The sequence below is a fragment of the Hippopotamus amphibius genome, chromosome 2, assembly GCF_030028045.1.
Source record: "Hippopotamus amphibius kiboko isolate mHipAmp2 chromosome 2, mHipAmp2.hap2, whole genome shotgun sequence".
In the NCBI taxonomy this organism is placed as follows: domain Eukaryota; kingdom Metazoa; phylum Chordata; class Mammalia; order Artiodactyla; family Hippopotamidae; genus Hippopotamus; species Hippopotamus amphibius.
In genome coordinates, this window is record NC_080187.1 from 142,823,306 (window position 1) to 142,849,346 (window position 26,041).

At 45.1% G+C, this 26,041-nt stretch overlaps 1 pseudogene; it reads right to left on the reverse strand.

Moving 5' to 3' along the window:
* Positions 1-12,916, reverse strand: part of LOC130844523 (uncharacterized) — a 28,138-nt pseudogene extending 15,222 nt beyond the window's left edge.
* Between the last annotated feature and the right edge of the window lie 13,125 nt (positions 12,917-26,041).

Below are 26,041 nucleotides of genomic sequence, written 5' to 3' on the forward strand. Positions count from 1 at the left end.
AGACTGCCTTCTCCATCTAGAGAAGGACTCTTACTCACAGGCAAGTAATAATAAACGAAGATAAGTTACACAACTAAGCACACATCAAACACCTGGGGCACCTGGTTTCTCATGGCTCTTGGTGGCACTGGAAAAGCCGTTCCTTCACTCACCGCTTGTCCTCTTCTATCACCTTTCTTCTGTCACAGCCCCGGAGGTTGACAAGGGTCATGGTATTACGGAGAAGTGCATCCTTCACTTCTCGATCAAGGCATGAGTCAGTGGTGAAGCTCGGAGAGTGGTTTACGTGCCGGGAGAAGGCATTATCCATCCCCTTCCTAGACCACCTGAGCAGGTCATGATTCTTGCAGGCCCAGCTGGAGGGTCTAGGAGAGACATCCCCCTCCAGTGGCTTTAGCCAAAGAAGCTGAATGTTCTCACTTCCAAGGCCACAGGACTCTGCCACAGAGATCCCTCCAGTGTACAGGCTGGTGAGAGCAAATCAGACAGCCTGACTCTATAGCTATAGTGTCCTTACAGGCAAGGCTTACACGAGGAATGTTTGGGATCCAAGGTCTGGGTTCCTATGGTGGAGGCCAGAGACCACCAAGATTGGACTTAGCAGGTCAGAAGTGCCGATGTCTTACACCTTCTGCTACATGCTATCCATCCTACGGCCTGTGCGTCCCCCATTCCATGTTCCACCAGCTGAGTACACTCCTATCCCAGGTGTCCTGTTCAGGGGCAGACCTTGGTTTTGCAAAGCCTGGGAGATGATCCTCACCTCCAGCAGCCAGGGCTTCAGTGTGTGGTCCAGCAAGATGTCAAAACCAAGGATCTCAAATCAGGCACATGTACCTCCACTCAGATATTAGGGAAAACAGGTTCGGCAGTTGTGGCGAAGAACAGAATGTGCCGAGATGCTGGTTTTGATGATGATGTCCTCGATGTCTCCCCTCAGCTCTCGGGGGTCGTAGCTGTGCTCTCGCAGCCAGGCATTGAGTGTTGACAGCTTCCTGTGAGGCCCAGGGGTCAAAGGAAGACCAGCGGAGCCGGGCTGCAGGCAGGAGGCTCCCTAACACTAACCCTAATTCCATGCCTAGGTTCCTTGCTCTTTAAGGGGTTGCTACCAGCTTGGAGCAGGGCTTAATTATAGGGTGGGGTTTGGGGCTGCACTTGGTAGTCAGGCACAGGACAGGATTCTGTAAAGGTTAAGCCAGCTCAACCTCCCAAGGGCCAGCTCAGTCTCATGGGCTGCTGAGACCGTGGGGCTAAAGGGCAGAGAAAGAGGAGAAAGCAGAGTAGAGCATACCTTTCACTGCCCACAGCATCCTCCCGGACAATATGCTCCCTGTGTTTGTGGGTAGCATAGTTGGTCAGGTGCATGCAGACGTCATCCTGGGAAGAGAGTGGCCCTGTGGCCTCTGGCTGCTTCCACATAGTTCTTCCCTCCAGCCCTGCGTTGCCTTTTGATGACCCACCCCTCCCCAGGGTGACTCATCTCCTCTCCCTCTTCAGGGAGGACTGTTCTGTAGGCTCCCAGGGAGGGGGGGTGTCCTTCCTGCAGGTGTGGCTTTTCTGCAGTCAACCCCCCGCCCCGCCCCCACCACGTGCTCTCCTCCTACTCCTCCTAGCCAGGTGCCCAGGCACTCCAGGTTTCACTCCTTGTTCATGGGTGACAAGCTAGCTGCATGACAAGCCCCTGTACCCGGTTTCTCCACAGAACCTCAGTACTCGTGGCAGTGGAAGAGGGTGCTGCCCTGCACCGTAGGGTTGCTGGCTGCCCTCGTTTTTTTTTTTTTTTAAGGATGTTGTTTGTTAAGATTGTTTTCATGTGGACCGTTTTTTATAGTCTTTATTGAACTTGTTACAATATTGCTTCTCTTTTATATTTTGGTTTTTTGACCATGAGGCATGTGGGATCTCAGGTCCTTGACCAGGGATTGAACGCGCACCCCCTGCATTGGAAGGCAAAGTCTTCACCACTTGACCTCCAGGGAAGTCCCCCAGCTGGCCTCCTACAGGTGGTTGTGCCTGGGCCCCACGTAGGGCATGGTGGCAAAGCGTGCCAGGCCCTCCTCATACGTGAAGATCCGAAGAGGGTCACAGGATGTGATCAGGATGTAGATTCGCGTGTCAAACTTGAAGCCGTCAATGAGGAAGGGCTGAGAGCAGCAAACCCACAAGGGGAAAATAATAATACGGTGGTTTCTCAGTATCTGCAGGGGACAGGGTCCAGGACCTCCCCAGGGATACCACACTCCATGCATGGTCACGTCCCTTGTACAAAATGGTGTCAGCCCTGTGCATCCACGGGTTCCACATCTGCACAAACAGAGGGAGGGCTGACAACTTTTGAAGTAGTTACTCTGTACCATAAACTGTTGTAAGCACTTCAAATACATAATAAGTCATTTAATTTTCACAGCAACCATATGAGATACTGTTATGTGATATAACTGAATGCATATGTCCTAATATAAAACCCTTTTGTAAGAGTGATGCCATCCACAATAAAAATAATGATTTATCCTTTAAATAGGTAATAACTGAATACATACTTTTTCTTTAAATATCACTCTCATCAGTTTCATGGGTAAGTAAAGTGTATGTTATCAGTATACTATGATCTATATAGGTCAGTCCAGTAGCGAGATCAGGAACAGTGTTCCTTCAGTTTTTTAAGCTGTGAGCACCTAAAATGCTATACAAGGGACAAATTTTTAAGACAATGCATATGGTGAATATATTGCTATAATCTAATATAGCATACAGCAATTGCTAAGATATATATTTACTGGTATGCAGAGAAGATAATGTATTGCATAATAATTTGACATAAAAGATAATTGGTGAATGTCTGTAAAGGGAAAGAAATGAGGCAGATCGCCTTCCTACATTATGAACAAATGTACTGAAATTCTCCCGGTGTTCAAAAACTGGTGGGATGTTGGGGGACGCCCCAAAAGGAACCAAAGTGTTCTTTCTGTCCTAACAGCCAACGCTACCTTTGGTGGATGGTCTCACAGCCAGGTGCTTCTACTGATGGTGTCTCACGGCCAGGTGCTTATACTGAAGGTTCCGGCAGGACTGATCGTGTCTCTCCTTGCGCACCCAGATATCAGAACCATCTATCCTCCTCCCAAGAATTGAACCAACTGAACGAAGCTGAGTCCCATTATATAAATGTCCCTCCCAGAATGGAAAGCTTCTCTTTTAACTTAGGTACCCAAATGAGAACGTCTAACTGCGTGCGAGAGCTAGGGAATAAATTAAAGAGAGATTTGTTTTTCTGATGGGTAAGAATTACAAAGCCCCCTATCTTTCTGCTTTTATCTTGGGGTGCATGAGAGACATACAAACATGTTTCCAGCTCTCTGCTCAAAGTAGAGGGTGTTCTCCACATCCAGCTGTCACCTGTCTTCAAGAAGAAAGCACGTGCACGTTCATTATCACCACTGCATTCCAGGCCGCTGAGTTAGGTGCTGTGTGGTTACACATCTCTATTCACCACACTAATTTTAAAGCCAGCTGCAAACAGGCAAATGCGTCCTTTCTAACTCTGAGCTCTAAATATTCATCAACAGTCTGCGCCTCACCTCCTCCACACGTCACAGTGCAGGGAAAGAAGTCAGTTTGTCTCCACTGATGACTGATTGGCTGGTAAAAGAAGAACTGGATCATGCTGTCCCTGGCCCCAGTGTACCTGGTCTGGATGGAGAGAACTGTGATCACATATTTGCATACAATGAGCTAGTGCCTTCCACACCTTTCAGTATGAGGGGAACCCAAGTCACCTACGTAGACAAGCATGTCGATCACTACAAACTCTGGTACATGAAGTTTCCCAGAATATTATTATGTGATAGCATTTCAATTAGATTTGTCATCAACAGGATCTCAGAAGGTCTTCAAACAATCTCCCTGGCGTCATTTTCCCAGGTAATTTCATGCCTGGGAATGAGTTCACAAACATGTAGGCGGGCATTTTTTGTTTATTTGTTTCACTTTTCTTTCTTTCTGATACTTTTGAATTTAATTTCCATGAGAACAGGAACGGAGACAATCTGGGTTTGCTTACACCATGGCACGTAATTGGGACCCAAATTTATGGTAACAACATCTTTAAGCATCTTTAAGCAGACCCTTCTGAAAAATCCCTCTGAAAGCACAACTACAGAAACTCAAATGTACACAAAGCCATGGCATTTGCATATGAGCCTTCCAGTATCTAATTAAAATAGAGGAGGGGCAATGCTGAATGTGAGCAGGCAGTTATAGACAGAGGTAAGTTTACTTTCAGGTTATTTTACTTGGGCAGCATTGTCCTCTCCCTACTTTTTTTTCCTTCCATCCTGATTGAACAAATCAGTGAATTGAGGAAAAGTCTCAGAACGCAACACAAAGAGAAAAAGAGAGGGAAAACAAAGGTTAAACTTGGGGGGGATAGATCCAGAAGTGCCAGCATCACATGGAATTCAAGAGAAAGAACAGAGGGCTTCTCCGCTGGCACAGTGGTTAAGAATCTGCCTGCCAATACAAGTGACACGGGTTTTATCCCTGGACTGGGAAAATCCCACATGCCACGGAGCAACTAAGCCCATCTGCCACAACTATTGAAGCCCGTGCGCCTAGAGCCCATGCTCCACAAGCAGAGAAGCCACCGCAATAAGAAGCCAGTGCACTGCAATGAACAGTAGCCTCTGCTCTCCACAACTACAGAAAGCCTGTGCACAGCAACAAAGACCCGATGCAGCCAATAAATAAAAAATTAACAAATTTCTTGAAAGAATAGAAAAAATAACGAAGAGGCTCTATACTTGATTACATAATTGCTGACAGTTTCCTAGACCTTAAGGAAGACAGAAGTTCTCAGTCTAAAAATATTCATCAAGTTCTGAACAGACACTGTAAAAAACACAACAAGGATAAAGAGAAATTCTGCAAGTTATCATAAAGAGAAAAGTGATTCTCTATAAAGGAGTGAGAATCAGAATGGCATCAGGTTTCTCGTAGGCAATAATGGATGCAAGAAAACAAAAGCATTCAAAGTGATGAGGGACAATAGGTTTTACATCTAGAATTCTACAACCAAATTATTCACTGCTAATCAATAATCAATTGTCAACTTATAAACAATTTATGATCAAATTATCAATCAGTAATCAGTGAGATAAAGTTTTTCTTAGACACAAAAAGACAGACACTTTACCACTCAGAGACTCTCACTAGGAAAAAACAACTACTAGAGGATATACTGAAAAAGAACTAATACAAATGCACAGCAAAGTAGTGAGGTGCAAGAAGCAGTAATGGTGAAATAAATCAGTAAAGCTTATTAGTAAATCTAAATAAGGGTTGACTGACAAAGGAATGTATTTAATTATAAAACAGTAAAAAAAAAAACGTAGCATTATAAACTGGTGAAAAATTCCAGACATGAGATGTGTGTGTGGTGGGGGGGGTGGGGGGGCAGGGTTACAGTGATGGGATGAGGTGAGCACAGAAAAGGCTTCCAGGGAGTTTTGCTTCTGGCTAGGGAAGAATGGCTTGTTTCAGATGAATCCTCCCAGTGAGAATAAGTAAAAGTGCTGCATAAAATACTGTTTAATACATTTGAAGGCATCAGAGAATGACCACAGTAGTGAGGATTTGCAGGGCCAATATCCCAGACACAAAGGAAACCCAGAAAGGTGAGTACAATACTTGGCACCACCTTTGGTATCATCATCTCTGCTCAAGACATTTTCCATTTTACAAGTGGTGACTGAGCATCTGAGAAGCTGAACCGACCTGTCATCAGACTCAAGTGGCCGGAGACCAAACCTGGAGCTCCAGGCCCCCCAAGGGGAGGAGTGTTCACACAGCATGCAGAACTTCCCTGACCAGGGATAGAACCTGTGCCCCCTGCAGTGGAAGGCTAAAATCTTAAGCACTGGCCCACCAGGGAAGCCCTTGTTGCTATTCTTGTAAAGAAGAAACCAACATCCACAGGGTTAAATTGGTAATGCCATGTAACTAATATGCCAATAAATCTGGGGTTGATTCTAGATTTATCTGGCCCTAAAGTTCATACTGATTTCAGGAGACTGAACCTGGAAGTGGACACCTTGAAGATACTGAGTGCTCTGTCACTCAAGATGTTCAAGCTGCTGCCAGGATACTGCACTCAGATACTGATCTGAGCCCCAAGGGAACCATGGACTTGGATGGGAAAAGGATTACCTCTTCATTGTCACGAAGCTCTAACAGATAAACATGTAGGTCCCAACATATAGTAGTATTAGCAGTACCTGTGATTTTGTTACCATAGAAATCATAGCTGTTTTCACATGGCATGAACATTGCGGCAGGCATCTCAAAACACGCAACTATATTCACCACCATTTCAAAATCAATCGTACCAGTACATCCTATTATAGTGTGTTAAAAGAGAAGCAACTCTACTACTATATGACATGTCCATGCTTTTTATTATTTTTCAAAGGTTTGCTATTTATTTGGGGTATTTTTTTGGCTGCATTGAGTCTTCATTGCTGCTCAGTTGCAGTGAGTAGGGGCTACTCTTCATTTCAGTGCACGGGCGTCTCACTGCAGTGACTTCTGTTGTTGTGGAGCATGGGGTCCAGGGCTGCGGGCTTCCATAGTTGCAGCACTCGGGCTCAGGAGTTGTGGCTCATGGGCTCTAGAGCGCAGGCTCTTAGTTGTGGCCCAGGGGCTTAGCTGCTCAGTGGCATGTGGGATCTTTCTGGACTAGGGTCTGAACCCATGTCTCCTGAATTAGCAGGCAGATCCTTCATCACTGCACCACCAGGGAAGTCCCTATATCACACATTTAAAATTATTTCAGTAACTATTTCAATATAATTGGTTTCCAATTACACAATACATTGTAAATATGTTTTTTATATTGCCGACCTGTAATCCAATATATTTTATTTCTTCCTAGTCATGGAGTACCTCTGTGGGCGGCATACGTGAAACCATTTGGAGGACCACAGCTGCATGACAGAGGCAGAGGCCCGAGGCCCATTCTGGCAGCTGGTCTCCACCCTGCGGCACTGTCACCAGAGGGGCATCATACACCGGTTACTGAAGCCAGGGAATCCTCCTGGATGCCCACATGAATCTGAACATTAGTGACTTCGGCCTGGGCAACACGGGTGAGGAGGGAGGAAAGCTTGATACATTCTGTGGCAGCCTCGCTTACACTGCCCCAGAAATGTTCCCGGGGGAGAGCTACTGTGGCCCTACAGTGGATGTGTGGAGCCTGGGAGTTGGCTGGTACACCATGGTGATCAGCTCTCTGCGCTTTGGGGGATGATGGTTTTGGGCCTGCGGCAGCAAATCCTAAGAGACCAATCGGAAACCTGTTTACAAAAGACTGCCGTCACTCCAGTGAAAGCAGCGATGCAACGGACCTCATGAGTCATCGACTGGTGAACATGGGCCAGGAGGAGCCACTGGAAGAAAAAAGTGGGGTGGGCGGGTGAAGCAATGCTTCTGATGGCCGTGGAGGTGCTGGATTTGAATTCCATGCAGAGAACACTCACCGTTCCCTGTACCAGGTCCCATGGAGCGTGGCAGCCGGAGCTTCTTCAGTCATCTGTGGGGCGTAGAGAACACTCCCATCATCCAGTGGACCAGCCCCAGAGAGCGCGGCAACCTGACCTCCTTCGGTCACCCATGGGGTTTATTCACAGGCTTCACTCTGCTGGAACGCTTCCTGCTGGGCAGCCTGCAGCAGAGGTGTGTTAAGATGCAGTTCCAGATTCTAGAAGCCACCCCCTTCTTCTGTTTCTGGCTGTGGCCAGAGGGAGTGGCTGAGGACACACTCTCAGGCTGCCCAGCGTGGGAGGAGCGTCCAGTGTTGGCCACACCCAGGGTGCATTTGCTTCCCTCTGGGGCTTCAGTCGTGCTGCCAGTGCTGCTGGTGGAGGAGGAGGCCCCAGGGCCACACTAAGTGGCTGGGCTGGGGGTGGCGGTCCTCTCCTCCGGGCTGGGTGGGGGACTGGCAGGCTTGCTGGTCATCTGTCCTGACTCCCAGTTTTCATGCAGCACCACGTTTTCTTCATGGTAGGCCCACCTGGAAATCAGGGTGGACACCTCACGGCTTGCAGAAGGCTCAACGTCCCAGCTACTGAGCTCCGCTGAAGAGCAGGGCCTCACCGTGCTGACAGGGATGGCGCAGACCCCACCTTGCATAGTTGAGAGCTCTCGCTGCCTGCTCTTGAGTCCTGCTAGTGGTCCCACGTCGAGCCCAGAGTCATCACCACTGTCACCCCTGGGTTCCCTTCTCGGGCTGGCCAGAGTCGCTGTTTATTTACGTGATCGTTAATAAACTCTTTTGGATCCTCCCTGCACAGAATTGGGGCTGGGCATTTTCCAGTTAGAGAAGCGGGTGGTCATGTAGGACTTGGAGTGAATCAGAACAGCTAAATGGAAAAACGACCTAAGAGAATTAGTACATTGAGTCCCAACAGCGACAGTTGCTGCACTGCAGGGCAAGTGCAGATACAGTGTACTGCCTTCCTGCACTGCCATTCCGGAACACTGTCAGAAGCCCCGAGGGGAATGTTGGTCCCTGCGGCCTGTGTTAATTATGACTGAGAGGCCCATAATAGGATAGCAAGGTCCCGTGAAGCAGCCAGTGGGCGCTGTGGTCAGGTCCCTGTGCAGCTGAGTTTCCTGCCTATCATGCAGGAGCCGGGCTCTCCCCTTCCCCCTGGGGGAGGGACTGCGATGTATGTTTTTGTTCTTGTTTTTCTTGTTTTACTGGTTTTTAATGTGGACCATTTGTAAAGCCTTTATTGGGATCTCAGCTCCCCAAACAAGGAATCGATCCCACACCCACCCGCGTTGGAAGGTGAAGTCTTCGCCCCTGGACTGCCAGGGAAGCCCCTTTCTTAATTGTTTGCTGTGTGGGTGTGACCACAGGGACTGGATGGTGATCCTGGATGCTTCTACTATCAAAACACGAGATGTGTCAGCGTCACCTGGTTCCCTGGTTCAGCGAGCCCTTGAACACACGCATGACTGGAACAGGGTCTTCTTCCCGGAGACCTGTCTTTGGGGGCACGTTCCCTCGGAGGCGTCACTTCTACAGTTCCATTGCCTCTTGTGCACTGCCCTGTCACTTGGCGACTGCAGAATCCTTCACCACAAGACACAGAGCACTCTGACCACACACCCGTGAAGCAAAGAAGAAAACGACCGCAGTTTAGTAAGGACTGGTAGGACAGACTCTACAGGGTGGGCCTTCCCAAGGAAAAATTGATCCTGACATTATGGCTGTTTCAGGGCTGTCACATGTCTCTCTGGGAATGAGCAGCAGCACAGAGAACTCCCAGCCATATTCTCAGATTTTCTTTTACTCAGAGAAGCAACAGAATCACCATGCAGAGACAACCATCACAGAGATGGGACAGCGCCGTCTTCAAGGATGTAAGAGCTGTCACTCATGTGTCTTTGTACTAGAGCCAGCAGTGTGCAGCCCTCAGCACACAGCCCTTGCTGCCAGCTGTTACCCCCTCACCCCACTACCAGGCAACGGTTACCGGGAGACCACTAATGCCACTCTACCTGTCCCGCTCAGCCATTGGTCGGCACTGCAGAGGGCCCCGCTCAGCCATTGGTCGGCACTGCAGTGGGCCCCTCCCCCAAGCGAGCAACTGTCAGTGAGCCACCGTTAGTGGGGACCATTTTTTCCAGTCACGGGTGGGTGGAGTGTGGTCATCAGGTGGAGAGTGAGGTAAGAGGCGGATCCCCGCCATCTCCTCCGGGGGCCCAGGGCACAGGCTGGGGGTGGGTCCTTCAGGGCTCCAGAGCCCTGGCCAAGACTGTCCACTGTCTGCACTCTCCCCTCCCCGACCCTCATGGCAGTGGCAGTTTGCATGGGACACAGTCTGGGGGACCTGACCCCCACTGTTTGGGCGGCCTGAGGAGAATGAGGGCCAGCTGGGTCCTGGGCGCTGGGAAGGGGTGGTTACCCCGGCCCAGAGCACCCACCCAGCACCCACTCTGGGTCCCCCCCAGTGCCCAGGCCTGGCTGAGGAGGCGGGTCTCTGGCGCTGGTCCTTACTCACCTCCTGTAGTTTCTGCTCTTAGGGGGTGCACGGGCGCGTGCACCGAGTGCTCTGTGTCCTGTGGTGAAGGACTCTGCAGCCACCAAGTGACAGGTCAGCGCACAGGAGCCAATGGAATGTGCAGGTGACGCGTCCGAGAGCTCGTGACCCAAAGCCAGGCCTCTGGGAAGACCCTGTTCCAGTCACGTGTGTGTTCAAGGGCTCGCTGAACCAGGGAACCAGGTGACAACTGACACATCTTGTGTTTTGATGGTGGAATCATCCAGGATCACCATCCAGTCCCTGTGGTCACACCCACACAGCAAACAATTAAGAAAGGGGCTTCCCTGGCAGTCCAGGGGCGAAGACTTCACCTTCCAACACGGGTGGGTGTGGGATCGATTCCTTGTTTGGGGAGCTGAGATCCCTATAAAGACGTTAAAAATGGTCCACATTAAAAAAAAAACACAACAAAACAAGAACAAAAACATGCATCGGAGTCCCTCCCCCAGGGGGAAGGGGAGAGCCAGGCTCCTGCATGATAGGCAGGAAGCTCAGCTGCACAGGGACCTGACCACAGCGCCCTCTGGCTGCTTCACGGGACCTTGCTATCTTGTCATGGGCCTCTAGGTCGTAATTAACACAGGCCGCAGGGACCACATTGCCCTCGGGCCTTCTGACAGTGTTTGGGAACGTCAGTGCTGGAAGGCAACACACTCTCTCTGCACGTCTGCCCTGCAGTGCAGCTGCTGTCGCTGTTGGGACTCATCATGCTGATGCTCTCCATTCATTTCTCCATTTAGCTGTTCTGATTCATTCCAAGTCCTACATGACCACCCGCTTCTCTAACTGGGAAATGCCCAGCCCCAATTCTGTGCAGGGAGGATGCAAAACAGAGTTTATTAACAGTCACGTTTATTCACAAGAATTGGAAGAACCAAGGGCGGTGGGGGCGGCGGGGGGGGTGTGTGAAACGAGGCTTTTGATGGCCATGGAGGTGCTGCATTTGAATCCCGTGCAGAGAACAGTCTCATCGTCCACTGGACCGGACCCCACGGAGCGCGGCAGCCTGAGCGTCTTCAGTCACCTACGGGGCACAGAGAACAGTCTCACCCTCCACTGGACTGGGCCCCACGGAGCGCGGCAGCCTGAGTGTCCTCGGTCACCTACGGGGTGCAGAGAACAGTCTCACCCTCCACTGGACCGGGCCCCACGGAGCGCGGCAGCCTGAGTGTCCTCGGTCACCTACAGGACACAGAGAACAGTCTCACTGTCCACTGGACCGGGTCCCATGGAGCGCGGCAGGCTGAGCATCTTCGGTCACCTACGGGGCGCAGAGAACACTCTCATTGCCCACTGGACCAGGTCCGAGCGAGCGAGGCAACCTGACCTCCTTTGGTTACCCTCGGGTTTTATTTATATGGGCTTAACTTTGGTTGATCTCTCTTGCTGGGCAGCCTGCAGCAGAGGTGAGTTAGGATGCAATTCCATATTCTCCGAGCCAGTCCCTTCTTCTGTTTCTGCCTGTGGCCAGAGGGAGTGGCTGGAGACACACTCTCAGGCTGCCCAGCACTGGAGGCGCTTCCGGTGTTGGCCACCCCTGGGGGGCAGTTGCTTCTCTCTTGGGCTTCAGTCCTGTTGCCGGTGCTGCTGCTAGAGGAGGAGGCCCCAGGGCCACACGGAGTGGCTGGACTGGGGGTGGCGGTCCTCTCCTCTGTTGTGGGTGGGGGAGAGGGTGCGGGAGTGAAAGACTTGCTTGTCTCCTGATCTGACTCCTGATCTTGGTGCTGCAGCACCTTTCCTGCATCGTAGAACCACTCGGGTATCAGGGTGGACACCTCTGAGCTGGAGGAAGACTCAGTGTAGCTGCCATAGAGCCCAGTTGAAGAGCAGTTCCACACAGTGCTGGCAGTGATGGTGCAGTCCCCCACCTCAGATCCCTCAGAGCTCTTGCTGCCTCTTCTTGACTCCTCCATGTCTTCCCACCTCGAGTCCAGGGTTATCCGCACTGTCGCCCCCAGGTTCTCGTCACAGGCTGGCCGGAGTGGCTCCTCCCGGCCCACGTTCACCCATACGTGGTGCAGGAGTTCGGTTGTGTTGCTTCGTTTGCTGGGGTTGACTACGATCATTCTCTTGATCAGATTTCTGATTTCTGGTGAGAGATTAAGTGGGATGTGGTATCGCCCTCGTACGATTTTCTGCTGCAGATCTGAAAGGCTTAGTCCCCAAAAGGGCCAGGACCCGGTCACCATCTTGTATAGGATGACTCCCAAGCTCCACACGTCCACCGGTGGGCCATAGTAGCTCTTTTGTTGGAACATTTCTGGGGCAGAGTACGTAGGACTTCCACAGAATGTGTGCAGCTTCTGGCCCTCCTTGCACTTTCGGCTCAGGCCAAAGTCGGTGACCTTCACGTTTAAGTGGGCATCCAGCAGGAGGTTCGCTGGCTTCAGGTCCCGGTGTACGATGCCCCTCTGGTGACAGTGCTGCAGGGCGGAGAGCACCTGCCGGAACGGGGCTCGGGCCTCTTCCTCGGTCATGTAGCCGTGGTGTTTCAGGTAGCTGCACAGGTCTCCGCCACAGAGGTACTCCATCACAAGGCACAATGTCTTGTCGGTGTTAATCACCTCGAGGAGTTTCACGATATTTGGGTGATCTAAAGCCTTCATGTTCCCAACTTCTTGGGAAAGTTCCCAGTACCCAGAGGAGCTTAGATCCAGTTTCTGAATGACCTTGATGGCAACCTCTGTCCCGGTCTGAATGTGCCGGGCCAACTTCACCTTGGCGAACCTACCTTCGCCGATGGTGTGGAGGATCTCGTAGTTCTCAATACGAGCCTCGTTGTCAGTAGAGGTGGCCGTGAGGCCCTGCATGGTGGTGAACTGCTAAACTACACTAGCCAGCAATGCTAACTATGCTAACTAACAATGCTAACTATACTAAAAATGCATAGTATGCTAACTATACCAATTGTACTAACTATGCTAATAAACTATTAACTATACCAACTACACTAACTATTCCAGTGATACTAACTATACAAACTGTACTAACAGCGCTAACTAATACTAACTATGCAAATAAACTATTAACTATACCAACTACACTAACTATTCCAATGATACTAACTATGCTAACTGTACTAACAGTGCTAACTAATACTAACTATGCTAATAAACTATTAACTATACCAACTATGCTAACTATTCCAATGATACTAACTATACTAACTGTACTAACAGCGCTAACTAATACTAACTATGCTAATAAACTATTAACTATACCAACTACACTGACTATTCTAATGATACTAACTATACTAACTGCACTAAGTGTTAATAACTATACTGACTATGCTGATAAAGTATTAACTATACCAACTACGCTAACTATTCCAACGATACTAACTATGCTAACTGTACTAATACTAGCAATACTAACTAAAAAAAACTAGGATAAATGAGAAAAATAACAAAAAACAGCTAAGGTAAAATGAGAAAAAGAACAAAATGAGAAAAAGAACAAAACTAAGATAAAATGAGAAAAAAACAAAAGAAATAAGTGGCAAAAATTGAGAAGAAAAAACTAAAATTAAAAGAAAATGATAAAAAGACAAAAATAAAGAAAAATGAGAAAAAGGCAAAAAAAAAAAGGAAAAATGAGAAAAATAAAAAAGAGTAGAGAAAAAAAATCAACAAAATGGCAAGAACAAGGCAAAAAACACACTAGCCGGGGATCGATGCTCTCAGGTCACCAAAAACAGCTTCCTGGGCTCTAAGGACCTGGGCCCAGCTGGGGTATTTTATAGGGTGAGTTTCATCACAGTGGTGCCCTGTGAGCAAGGGCAAGAAACGGACCAGTCAGGGCTGGGGATAAGCCACAGTGGTTTTCTCACTTTTTCAGTTCAAGTCCCCTTTGCACTTAGGAAAAAGGATCCCAAAGAGATTTTTCTTTATATGCGTTAATAGAGATTGGTATTTGCTTTGATAGAAACTAAAATCTGTAGGGTGCTTCAGTGGCCTTTTCCTTTGTAGTTTGAAAATCAGTAATAATTTTAAAGACCTCATAACATCTACACTTGAAGTATTCAGTTCCTTTTCCTGAAACTCTGGTCTCAAAATAAATGTTACAGCTTAACTGACTACATGATATAATAGGAAAACATTCTGGTGCATAAGACACTGATAAGGTACATCATTCATGTCTGTGAAGCTGCAAGAAGATTTGCCAGGAGGGTCGTGAGCAGATTTCTCTTCAGGAGCCTGGGAGGCCAGATGGCAGGGGTCGGTGTATTCCAAGTGTTGAAGGAAAGAGGCTGTTGACCAAGAATCCTATATCTAGCAAAACTGTCCTTCAAACACGAGGGTGAAATTAAGACATTGCCAGCTAATCAAGAGTTGAGAGAGTTCTTAACCACCAGACCTGCCTGCAGCAGGGAGATCTTCAGGGTGGTGTGAAGGACCCTGGACAGTAATACAAAGCCTTGTGAAGAATAAAGATCTCTGGTAAGAGCAGATAGCTGGGTGATTAGAAAAGCTAGTCCTAATGTTCCTTTGGTTTCTATTTGATTTAAGGGACTAATATAGAATTAAAAACACACGAACACACACAAATCATCACCTTGTTTCTAATCTTTTTTTTTTAATTTGGGGGTGGGGAGAAATCTGCTTGTTCTCTAAAATGAACGTATGTGTCTGACCTCATGGATTGCATTTAGAAATCATAGCGTCTCTGTCTTCCAATACAAAGGTAAACCAAGTTCGGGTCCCTTTGAATGCAGCAGCTCAAGAACAGAAGCTACAAGATAGATGGATTTGAGGCAATAGGAATAAGAGCAGGCTTCAAGAACAGGAGCAGAGGAACACTAGTAATATGTGCACAAAAGTCTCAGAACCCTTATTCCAAATACCACCTTGAATATTATTATAATAAAAAATATTTGGGAAAAATTTTTTGAGAAATGTGTAGCACCTTGCATTAGTCTGCAGGACACCATAAGAGAAAACGACAGGCTGGGTGCCTTAAACTGTAGAAATTTACTTTCTCACAGTTCTAGAGGCTAGAAGTCCAAAATCAAGGTGTTGTCAGGGTTGGTTTTGGTCAGACGTCACTTTCTGGCTTGTAGACAGCCATATTCTCACTATGTCCTCACATGGCCTCTTTGTGCACAGAGAGAGAGAGAGAGAGTCCTGGTGTTTCTTCCTCTTCTTCTACAGACACTATTCCTATCGGATTAAGGCCCCACCTTTATGGCCTCATTTAACCTCTAACCTCCTTGTAGAGCCTGTCTCCAAATAGTCACATTGGTGGTCAGGTTTTCAATATATAAATTTTGAGGGGATATGAATTGGTCCATAGCAGTCTGCCCTTTGCATATGCAAAATACACTCCATCTCAGTATCCCTAGAAGTCTTAACCCATTCCAACATCACTTCCAAGCCCAAGGTCTCATTAAATTTCACCTGATCGGGTATGGATGAAAAATGACGCATAAAATTAACCATCACAGAACCTATAAAGAAAAATATCACACATTGTTGAAACACATAGTAGAAAAGTTGAACACTACTACAAAGATGTCCATTCCCTTAAATGAACTGAAACATGTAATTCCAATTCAGATGACAGTAGAATTCTTTTTTCGGAACTTAAGATAATTTTGACATTCTTGTGGGAGAATGAGTGAGGACGACATTTGTAGAAAAATTATTCGAGGTATAGAAAGACTTTCCTTATCTGATGTCAAAGCGTGCTGCAAAACTGTTGTAAGTAAACGAGTGCAGTTTAGTGCAGGAGTAGACATGAGTCATGGACTATAATTAGAGTATAGAAACAGACCCATGAGAAATGAGTTCAAAGTTCAAAGGCAGTTCATCACAGAGGGAAGAGTAGTTTAAAAAACAAATACTATAAAACTACAAAAAGATTTTTTCCAGGACATTAAAGAAGATCTAAATAAATGAAAAGATATCCTCTACTTATGGATCAAAAGACTTAATATTATTCAGATGACAACCTGCCCAAATTAATCTACAGACTCAACACAATCCCTAACAAAATCCCAGCTTCGTTGCAGAAATTGACAAGCTGATCCTAAAAGTTATGTGGAAATATAAAGGACCCAGAATAGCCATAACAATCCAGAAACAGAACAAAGTTGGAGGGCTCAGATTTCTCAGTTTCAAAACTTACTACAAAACTGTAATAATCAGGACACTGTGGTACTAGCATAGAAGAGACACATAGATTGATGAAATAGAATTGAAAGTCTGGAGATAAATCCATGTTATCTACATTGATTGAGTTTCTACACAGGTGACAAGACCATTCAATGGGGAAAGAATCATCTTTTCAACAAATGGTGCAGGACAACTGAACATCCACATACAAAATAATGAACTTGGACTCCTAGCTTATAACATGCACAGAAAAGTTAAGTCAAAATTTATCAGAGACCTAAATTTAAGAGTGGAGATGATAAAGCTCTTGGAAGAAAATGTGGCCATAAATCTTCATGCTTTGGAATAGGAGACAGATTCTTAGATATGACACCAAAAACAGAAGCTACAACAACAACAATAGATAAGTTGGACTACATCAAATTTAAAAGCTTTTTTGCTAAGAAGGACAGGATCAAGAAAGTGGACAGCCCACAAAATGGGAGAAAATATTTGAAAAACCTATATATATCTGAAAGGGAACTTGTTTCTAAAGTATGTGAAGAACACAACTCAATAATAAAAACACAAGTAACCTGATTAAAATAATGACAAAGGATCTGAATAGACATTTCTCCAATAAAGATTTACAAGTGGCCAATAAGAACAGGAAAATGTACTCAGCATCTTTAGACATTAGGGGCATGCTAATCACAAAGAGAGATAGTAAGCAAGTGTTGATGAGGACGTGCAGAAATTGGAACTGAATACATTGTGAGCGGGAATGCAAAATGGTCTAGCCATGTTGGAAAGCAGTCTGACAGTCCCTCAAAAGGGTAGATGTGTGGTTCCCATATGACTCAGTGATTCCACTCCTAGGTATGTACCGGAGAGAAACGAAAACAGGTTCACACAAAAGCTTGTACGTGAATGTTCATAGCAGCATTATTCATAACAACCAAAAAGTGGGAACAACTCAAATCAAACCCATAATAAAATTCCAAAAATTGGCAATAACTGATGGATAGATAAAGGTGGTATATTTGTACAATGGAATATTATCTGGCCAGTAAAAGGAATAAAGGACTACTGTGCATAACAATGTGGATGAACCTTACAGACATTATGGTCAGTGAGGGAAGGCAGACACAAAAGGCCACATAGTGTATGATTCCACTTATATGAAGTGTCTACAATAGGCAAGGCTCTAGAGACAAAAGTAGGTTAACAGTTGTCTAGGCCTTGTGGGAGAGGCCGTGGGAGGAACTGGGAGTAGCTGCTAAAGGGGACAAGGTTTTCTGGGGGGATGTTGATAATGCCTTTTTTAAAAAAAAATCTTATTGTTTTTGGCTGCGTTGGGTTTTGTTGCTGCACGTGGGCTTTCTTTAGTTGTGGTGAGTAGGGGCTACTCGTCACACAGGTTTCAGTAGTTGTGATTCGAGGGTCCAGTAGCTGTGGCGCACTGGCTTAGTTGCTCCGAGGCATGTGGGGTCTTCCCGGACCGGGGCTGGAACCCATGTCCCCTGCAGTGGCAGGTGGATTCTTAACCACTGAGCCACCAGGGAAGTCCCGGTGAGAATGTCTTAAAATTGATCGTGGTGATGGTTGCAGAACTCTAAAAGCCATAACAGTAAGTCCCCTCCATATGAACGAAGTCCATTCTGAGAGCATGTTCGTCAGTCCAATTTGCTCATAAGTCGAACAACGTTAGCCTAGGTACCCAATTAACATAATTGGCTATATCGTACTGTACTGTAATAGGTTTACAATACTTTTCTCACAAAAAATACATAAAAAACAAACTTAAAAACAAAGAAAATATTTTAAACCCTACAATACAGTACCTTGATAAGTACAGTAGTACAGTACAACAGCTGGCATACTGGGGCACATTCATGTCTTTGAAAGTTCCCAACTTGAAGGTTTGTATGTTGGGGACTTACTGTAAATTGTATACATTAAACAGTGACTTTTAGGCTATGTGAATTATATCTCAGTAATGTTGTTAGCAAAAAAAAAAAAAAAACACACAAAAAAAAGTTTGATGAGGGAAATTGCTCAACTAATGTAAGAAAAATAAGTAAAATCAGAGCCCAAACTCACAGCGTACACCAAAATAAATTATGACTATTAAAGTGCTCAGTGAAAAAGTAATTAAACTGGAATAGAACTGTTGGCATGGGAAAGACCTTTTCAAGCATAAAACAAATTACAAGGAAAAATTAATAGGTGCTATGAGTACAGAAAAATTTAAGAACTGCATGTGAAATTTTTTTTTCTGTCATTGAGCTCACCTCAACACACAGCCCCCTATTTTGTCCCTAGCAGGAAAACCCAAACTTGGCTGTAGCTTATGGATTTAAGCATAGTCAAGTCTGGTCACTTACAGATTGGCCCTGTCCTTTCCCCTTCTCCCCAGAGGTGGTCTAAGTATCTAGGGGCAAAGAGGAGGAAGGGAAACTCAGGTATCTGTCTGGCTCTGAAGGAGGGCTGTCTGGTCCTCAGAGCTGGGCTTCCATCCTCCCTAACTCCCCTTGGGGACAGCGGATCCCTGGAGCTAGTGTTCGGCAAAGCTGCCACAGCACATGGGTTTGGAACCCCAGCATGTGTGAGCTCACGGTGTTGTTTATACTGCATTGTGCTTTTGCTCCAGTGTCCTGGTCATTGCCTGGGTCACGCTGTGGGGATGCAGCAGCAGCATATCGTTTGTCAACACCCCAACAGTTCTGAGTCTGGCTGTGATGACAGAAGGAGGTACCGGCCCCACCCTAGGGCAGCACACACCCTCTCCCACCTCAGATAGTGACTTTGACCGCCTGAAAATGGCGTCATCTCTGCTGTGTACCACCTCTCATAATGGAGAGTTCCTACTAAATGATGGTTTCCCATAGTGCCATCCTCAATGGTATGTATTATACCAATTAGTATGTAAATACTAATTAACATGTACTCTTTATAATTACAAATCATTGGGATGTCGAACATATAGAGACACCCCAAAGAGAAAGAAAAAAGTAGCGTTGAGAATAGACAGGTAGTTTCCCTCTATATACAAAGTTGATGAGGCCTAAGAATATTTCGTTTCACATTAAATCTGTAACCTAGTGTTTTCACTGAACTACTCTATCCCTTTGTTTAGAAACTGTTTAATGAGGACGTTGGTACAGTGGGTTAGCAGAGAATAAAAGTAACTTTTCTCTTGTTTCGGGCCTTAAACAGGAAAAAAATGCTTTTCTCTTTGATAAGAGTCTGAGCTGGTAGATGGTTTAGGGGTAGAAGAGCTTTGTTCCCTGAGGTCACTCAAAGGTCACCCAGACCCCTTCCTTCTGGCGACTCTACCACCCGGGAGGAGCGTGCTCCAGCCAGGGAAAGTGAGGAGAGAGCCGTGAGGGCACACTAATGGGGAAATTTGGAGTTCTACCATGCTCTTCTTGTGTAACCTTGGACTACCTAACCTCCTAATCTGCACAGTGGGGTATTATTGTCTGTGTGAAATTATGGCTGGGAAGTTTTTTGTTTTACTGAAGTATAGTTAATTTACAATGTTGTGTTAATTTCTGTTCTACAGCAAAGTGATTCAGTTATATATATACATATATATGCATTCTTATTTTTTTTTTTTTTTTAGGCGCACGGGCTTAGTTGCTCCATGGCATGTGGAATCTTCCCAGGGCAGGGCTCGAACCCATGTCCCCTGCATTGGCAGGCAGATTCTTTACCACTGCGCCACCTAGGAAGTCCGATGCATTCTTATTTTTAAATATTCTTTTCCACTATGGTTTTTCATAGGATATTGAATATAGTTCTCTGTGCTATACAGGAGGACCTTGTTGTTTATCCATTCTATATACAGAAGCTTACATCTGCTAACCCCAACCTCTCACTCCCTCCCTCCCCAACCCCCTCCCCCCTCCTTGGCAACCACAAGTCTGTTCTCTTAAGTCCATGATTCTGTTTCTGTTTCATAGATAGGTTCATTTGTGTCATGTTTTAGATTCCACACATCAGTGGTATCATATGACATTTGTGTTTCTCTTTCTGACTTACTTCACCGAGTATGATAATCTCTAATTGCATCCATGTTGCTGCAAATGGCGTTATTTTGTTCTTTTTTATGGCTGAGTAATATTCCATTGTATATATGTACAACATCTTTATCCATCCCTCTGCCGATGGACATTTAGGTTGTTTCCATGTTTTGGCTGTTGTGAATACTGCTTCTATGAACATAGGGGTGCATGTTTCTTTTTGAATTATAGTTTTGTCCGCATATATGCCAAGGAGTGGGATTGCTGGATCATATGGTAATTCTAATTTTAGTATTCTGAGGAACCTCCACACTGTTTTCTACAATGGCTGCACCAACGTACATTCCCACCAATAGTATAAGAGGGTTCCCTTTTCTCCACACCCTCTCCAGCATTTGTTATTTGTAGACTTTTTAATGATGGCCATTCTGACGGGTGTGAGGTGGTGCCTCATTAGACTTTGGATTTGCCTTTCTCTAATAATTAGTGATGTTGAGCATCTTTGCATGTGCCTATTGGCTATATGTATTCTTCTTTGAACAAATGTCTATTTAGGCCTTCTGCCAATTGTTGGATAGAGTCATTTGGTTTTTTGCATCACTTGCAGATATTTTCTCCCATTCTTTAGGTTGTCTTGTGTTTGGGAAGTTTTGATTAATTGGTTTAGAGTGAAACACGTAAGCAACCTGGGTCATAGCAGATGCTCAGTCTGTGGCTCTTCCTTCCTCTTCCGCATCGTGAGTCTTGCTGGAGAAAATGAGATGACCTTGACGATTGGCTCAGTTTCCATTTTGAGCCTTCCGTAAGGCTTGGCAGTGTAGTGTCAGCTGCATTTCCTATTCCCGACAATTCCAGCCAGAACCATTCTCCTCCGGTGGAAAATATTTGGAACAGCTGCCCTTATTCTCAACCGAAAACCTAGTTTCCAGTTTTGCTCAGAAGATAGACCACACACAGATTGATATATATCATCCCAGATGATTGATTTTGCATGCTCAAAGATATATTTACGTTACAAGCACATTTAGGTGGATTGAGCTTTCTTTATAACATCCTGGACATGTTTTTCTGACACTTGTTTTTCTATGCATCAATACATTATAGACTTTTTTCCCATCCGAGTATGTAAGAGTCACTTTATTCTTTTGAATTGTTGTATGTAATATTACCTCACTCCGTTGCTGATGGACATTTGATTGTTTCCAGTCTTTTGCTATTCCAAACAAATGGTGTGGTAAACATCCTGGAACATATATCTTTATGCGCAAAGGGTAATATTCTTATAGGATACGTTTTAGATATGGACTTGAATTGAGAGACATGCTCATTTGGATACTACTAAATTACCATCAAAACGTCTATACAAAGAGTATTTGAGAGTTCCCCCTTTTCATCAATTTTATATAGGTTTTCAGTGTTTTAAAAGTTTTGTCAATCAGATGAAAAATTATATCATACTGTAATTTGTACCTTTCTGGTTACTTTCTATATGTCTTTTGGCTCTTTGTAATTTTTTTTGCAACCCATCCACTTTTTCCCATCTTTACCACCATCACCCTTGGTCAAGCCATTCAACTGGTCCCCCTGCATCCATCCATGCTCCTTTCCAACCCAGCCAGAGTAATCTTTTCCAAAATACAGATCTGATCATAACACCACCACGCCCCATCTCCCTGCTAGATTAACATCACTTTAGAGGCTTCACTTGCTCTTAGGGAAAAGGTTGACCAAAATCCACAATGTGGCCTCTAAAATATTGCACAGTCAAGTCCTACCTCCCTGCAAAGCCTCAACTAAGACCTTACTCTGTCTCACTCTTTGTGTTCTAGCCACACCGTCCTTCTTTCACTAGAAGCAAAAAATATAATGAAGAGGATAAAAGGCATGGAAGGGTCTATCAGGAGGATATCTGCTTAAGTGCAGTTTTAGAGAAAGAGATATGGAAATGAACTGGAAGGACAGACATTTTTAAAAGAAATAATAGAAGAAAAGTTCTTAGACCTGAGGGGGGAAAAGATTCAAGTTGCCTTTCTTTTTCTCTATTATTTCTGCTTCCTCCAAGGTTGGCTGTTTGGCTTTTATCCTAGTGCTTTTTTTTCATGCTCTTAGTTTTCCCCAGATCTGGTGGTTTATGGAAGAAGGACTAGGTTAGTTTAGAGAGCTTCTGTGGGTTTCTTTTGCAGTTTTCTGGCCTCATTTCCGCCCCCCTCCCCCGACCCCCGAGACCTCTTCTGCTGACCGGTCATGCTTACTATGGGCTTGCTGAATATAGGTGACGTATTAAATCTCAGTGTACAATGAAGTGGGCAGGCTGGAGACCCCCAGTTGCCATAGTTTGGCCTCGGTAAATATTACAGGGTGTTTTACAGGGAGTAACTTTATGAGGGGCCGTGGGTAGAGAATCAGTGAGGAGCAGGCTGTCCGGTAGCCTCTTTCATCGTCCCTGGGAAGGGTTTGGGAGGTGTGGCTTCCACTGAAAAGAGTTATAAAGGGAGTGAGAATTATCAGGGTACAACTAGCCCACATTATGGCAAGAAGACAACATGGGGATCTGAGGAAATGCTTGAGGACCCAGAGAGTTTATTCCCCAAAGGGGTAATTCCTAACCTCAGCCATGAGTCAGAATTCCCTGGGAAGTTTCTTCAAAATAAAGATTCTTGGGCCTCCACTGGGACTTATGAATTAGAATCTTTGAGAGGGAGTGGAACCTGGCAATGTATATCCCTTTGTCTGTGTGTCTTTTGTTTTTAATTCTTTCTTAATCTACATCTTTTTAAAGCTGCTCACAGACTTCTGATGATAAGCCAGACTTGAAAACTACTGCCCTACCGAATCAGTCGTTCCACCTGGCTGGTGATGAAAGGCGTTACTTGAGGTAGGAGCAGAGCTGGACTGAATAGGAATGAGAAATTGAGAAAGACTAGTAAAAACAGGCTTACTGTATGATTTCTGCTGCCATTTCTACTTTCATAGTTTACGCAAAAGAACACATGAGCTCCGATTGTGTGCACAGCGTTGGTGCCCAGACTGTGTCCCCCTAGCTCAGGCATCCCCATACCCCATCCCATCCCTGGCCAGAAGGAAGTGAGGCTGTCTGCTGGACTGATCTTGCATTCTTTTCCTGGGTCCTCAATGACCAACCTCTTGGGTTTTAGCATCGGCATGGGTCTCCAGCTCCCTGTGCCCCTCTCATCTTTTGTATTTAGGAAGCTAAATAGGTTCTTCTGACTTCCCACTGGCCCTGTCTTCTATGGAAGCAGAAAAAGAGGCTGTATTAGTTAAGGTCCTTTGGGCTGGAAACAAGAAAAGTCCACTTGGAATGATTTGTGCAAAGAGGGTGGGAGATTTCTTATTAAGATAGGACTACCATTCTTACATGCAACAATTTGGTATCTTTTAAAATGTATTCTTTGAGTATTCCTGGAATATTTGTTCAACTGTTTTCAGTAGGAAAGCTGATCTCTGCATAGGGGATGGCTGAAGAGTACTCAGTCTCTGCCCTGTTGTCCAAAGCAACCCATCTTTTGACCCCTAAGATTCATACCCCCTGGGGAAAACAAAACCCCTGCAGTTAACAGGACACCCTCATCCTTTAGCCTCTTAGAAATGTTATCAACAGCTGGATGTGACAGTGTTGTTTAAGTAAACCCTTTGATAGAGTTTCCCCCTCCTGGATAATCAAAGTCTTGCTTCCAGCTATGTGTAATACTCTCTTCTTAGAAAAGTTCAGGGGATCAGAATTGTCTCCATCTTATTAGATTTCCAGTGGTGTTTCAATACTCCTTATAGATTATGTGCACTGATAAAGAGCCTTTTATAGGAACACAAAAATGTCTCAATCCAAAGGGATAATGCCGTCAGACCTCGGGAGGGACAGTAACCAAGAAATGAGAAGTCATTAGGGTTATTTCTCCTCTAGTCTCTGCAGCTCCGTGCATTTCTGCTTCATTGTTTGGTGCTTCCTGAATGTTATTTTTTCTACTTGTCTGGCCCATGTGGCAGAGTGTGGCCGCCACTACTCCAGCCTTCAGGTTTATATGTCTTGTTTCTGCAACTTCCAGATTCCTGGGAGAGAGACAGTGATTGAACTAGCTCAGGCTAGGGCCCTCTTCTAGAGTTTGGGCATGAGGAGCCCTTCTCACATAGTACAAATACATCTGTTCCAGGAGCCCTGCCCTGGGGAACAAGGGCAGATACCCCAAAGTGGGTCCACTAAGGTGGCTCACCCTCCATGGCAAATATCTTTTCAAAAATCAGAGGGCATTCAACAGGCATCTTCCTTCTCTGGTTTCCATTCACATTCTTCTTCTGTAGATTCATAAATGGTATTAATAATCTCAAATTGCTTATCAAATAGAGGCTGATAGAGAACATCATACTTTCTTTCAAGATCATGAACTTCCTCATAGAACCTGGCTTCTGTCTGTGCACATTTAACTTGAAGGTTTTTGAGAGCATTCACGTGTCTTTTAACTACTCTAGGCAAGCTTTCAGTGTATCCTGTTGGTGTTTCTACCAGACCATCAAGTCTTTCTTGAAGGGCTGCCAGAATCTGAGGATTTTGCATCATCTGAACGCTCAGCTGACATGCTTTGATTTTTGTTTCTTCACCAGTTTCTTCTTCTACTTCTTCAACATCATCCAAATCTTGGTCAAGTTCAGACTGTTCTTTGTTGTCGGTGTCTGCCGTGTTGTTTGAACGCCAAATATTGGTGGCTAGCACAGGGAGCCAGGCGGCCGGCACTGTGCAGGCAGTGACTCAGGGCAGCCACGGGAGGAGCAGGAGGTGGCGGCGCGAGCAGATGGCGCTGGAAAAGCTGCTGCCATATTTCTAATGTCTTGGAAATAACTGAGGTCATTGATTTTTTTTCAGATCTCTTCTTTTCAAATATGTGTACATTTAAAACTAGAACTTTCTTTTTTAAGCACTGCTTTAACTGCTTTCTCTACTCTTTGATATGTAATATATTCACGTTCTTTTGTTAAGAGTATTTTCTAATCTTTATGATGATTACTTTTTTGATTCATAGATTGTTTAAAAGAAACTGTCTTAATGGCAACCTCCCGAATGGGAGAAGATATTTGCAAATCATACATCTGATAATATATCCAAAATATATAAAGAACTCACACAACTTGATATTAAAAAATAAACAACCCAATTAAAAATGGGCAGAGGACTCGAATAGACATTTTTCTAAAGAAGACATACAGATGGTCAACAGGTACATGAAAAGATGCTCAACATCAGTAATCATCCGGGAAATGAACATGAAAACCACCATAAGATAATCACCTCACACCTGTCAGATGGCTGCTATAAAAAAGACAAGAAACAACAAGTATTGACAAAGATGTGGAGAAAAAGGGATCCTTTGTGCATTGTTGGTGGAAATGTACGTTGGTGCAGCAAATTATGAAAAAACAGCATGGAGATTCCTCAAAAAACTTAATATAACTACCATACGATCCAGCAATTCCGCTTCTAAATATTTTTTCCGAAGAAAATGAAAACACTACTTTGAAAAGTTATAAGTACTCCTTTGTTCATTGCGGTGCAATCTGCAATAGCTAAGATCTGGAAGCAACTTAAGTGTGTATCAGTAGATGACTAGAAAAAGAAGATGTGGTATATATAGGCAATGGATTATTATTCAGCCATAAAAAGAATGAAATCTTACCATTGCAAAAACATGGGTGGGCCCGGAGGGTATTATGCTAAGTGAAATAAATCAGATGGAGAAAGATAAATACTGTATGATTTATTTCACTTATATGTGGACACTAAAAAACAAAACAAACGAACAAACAA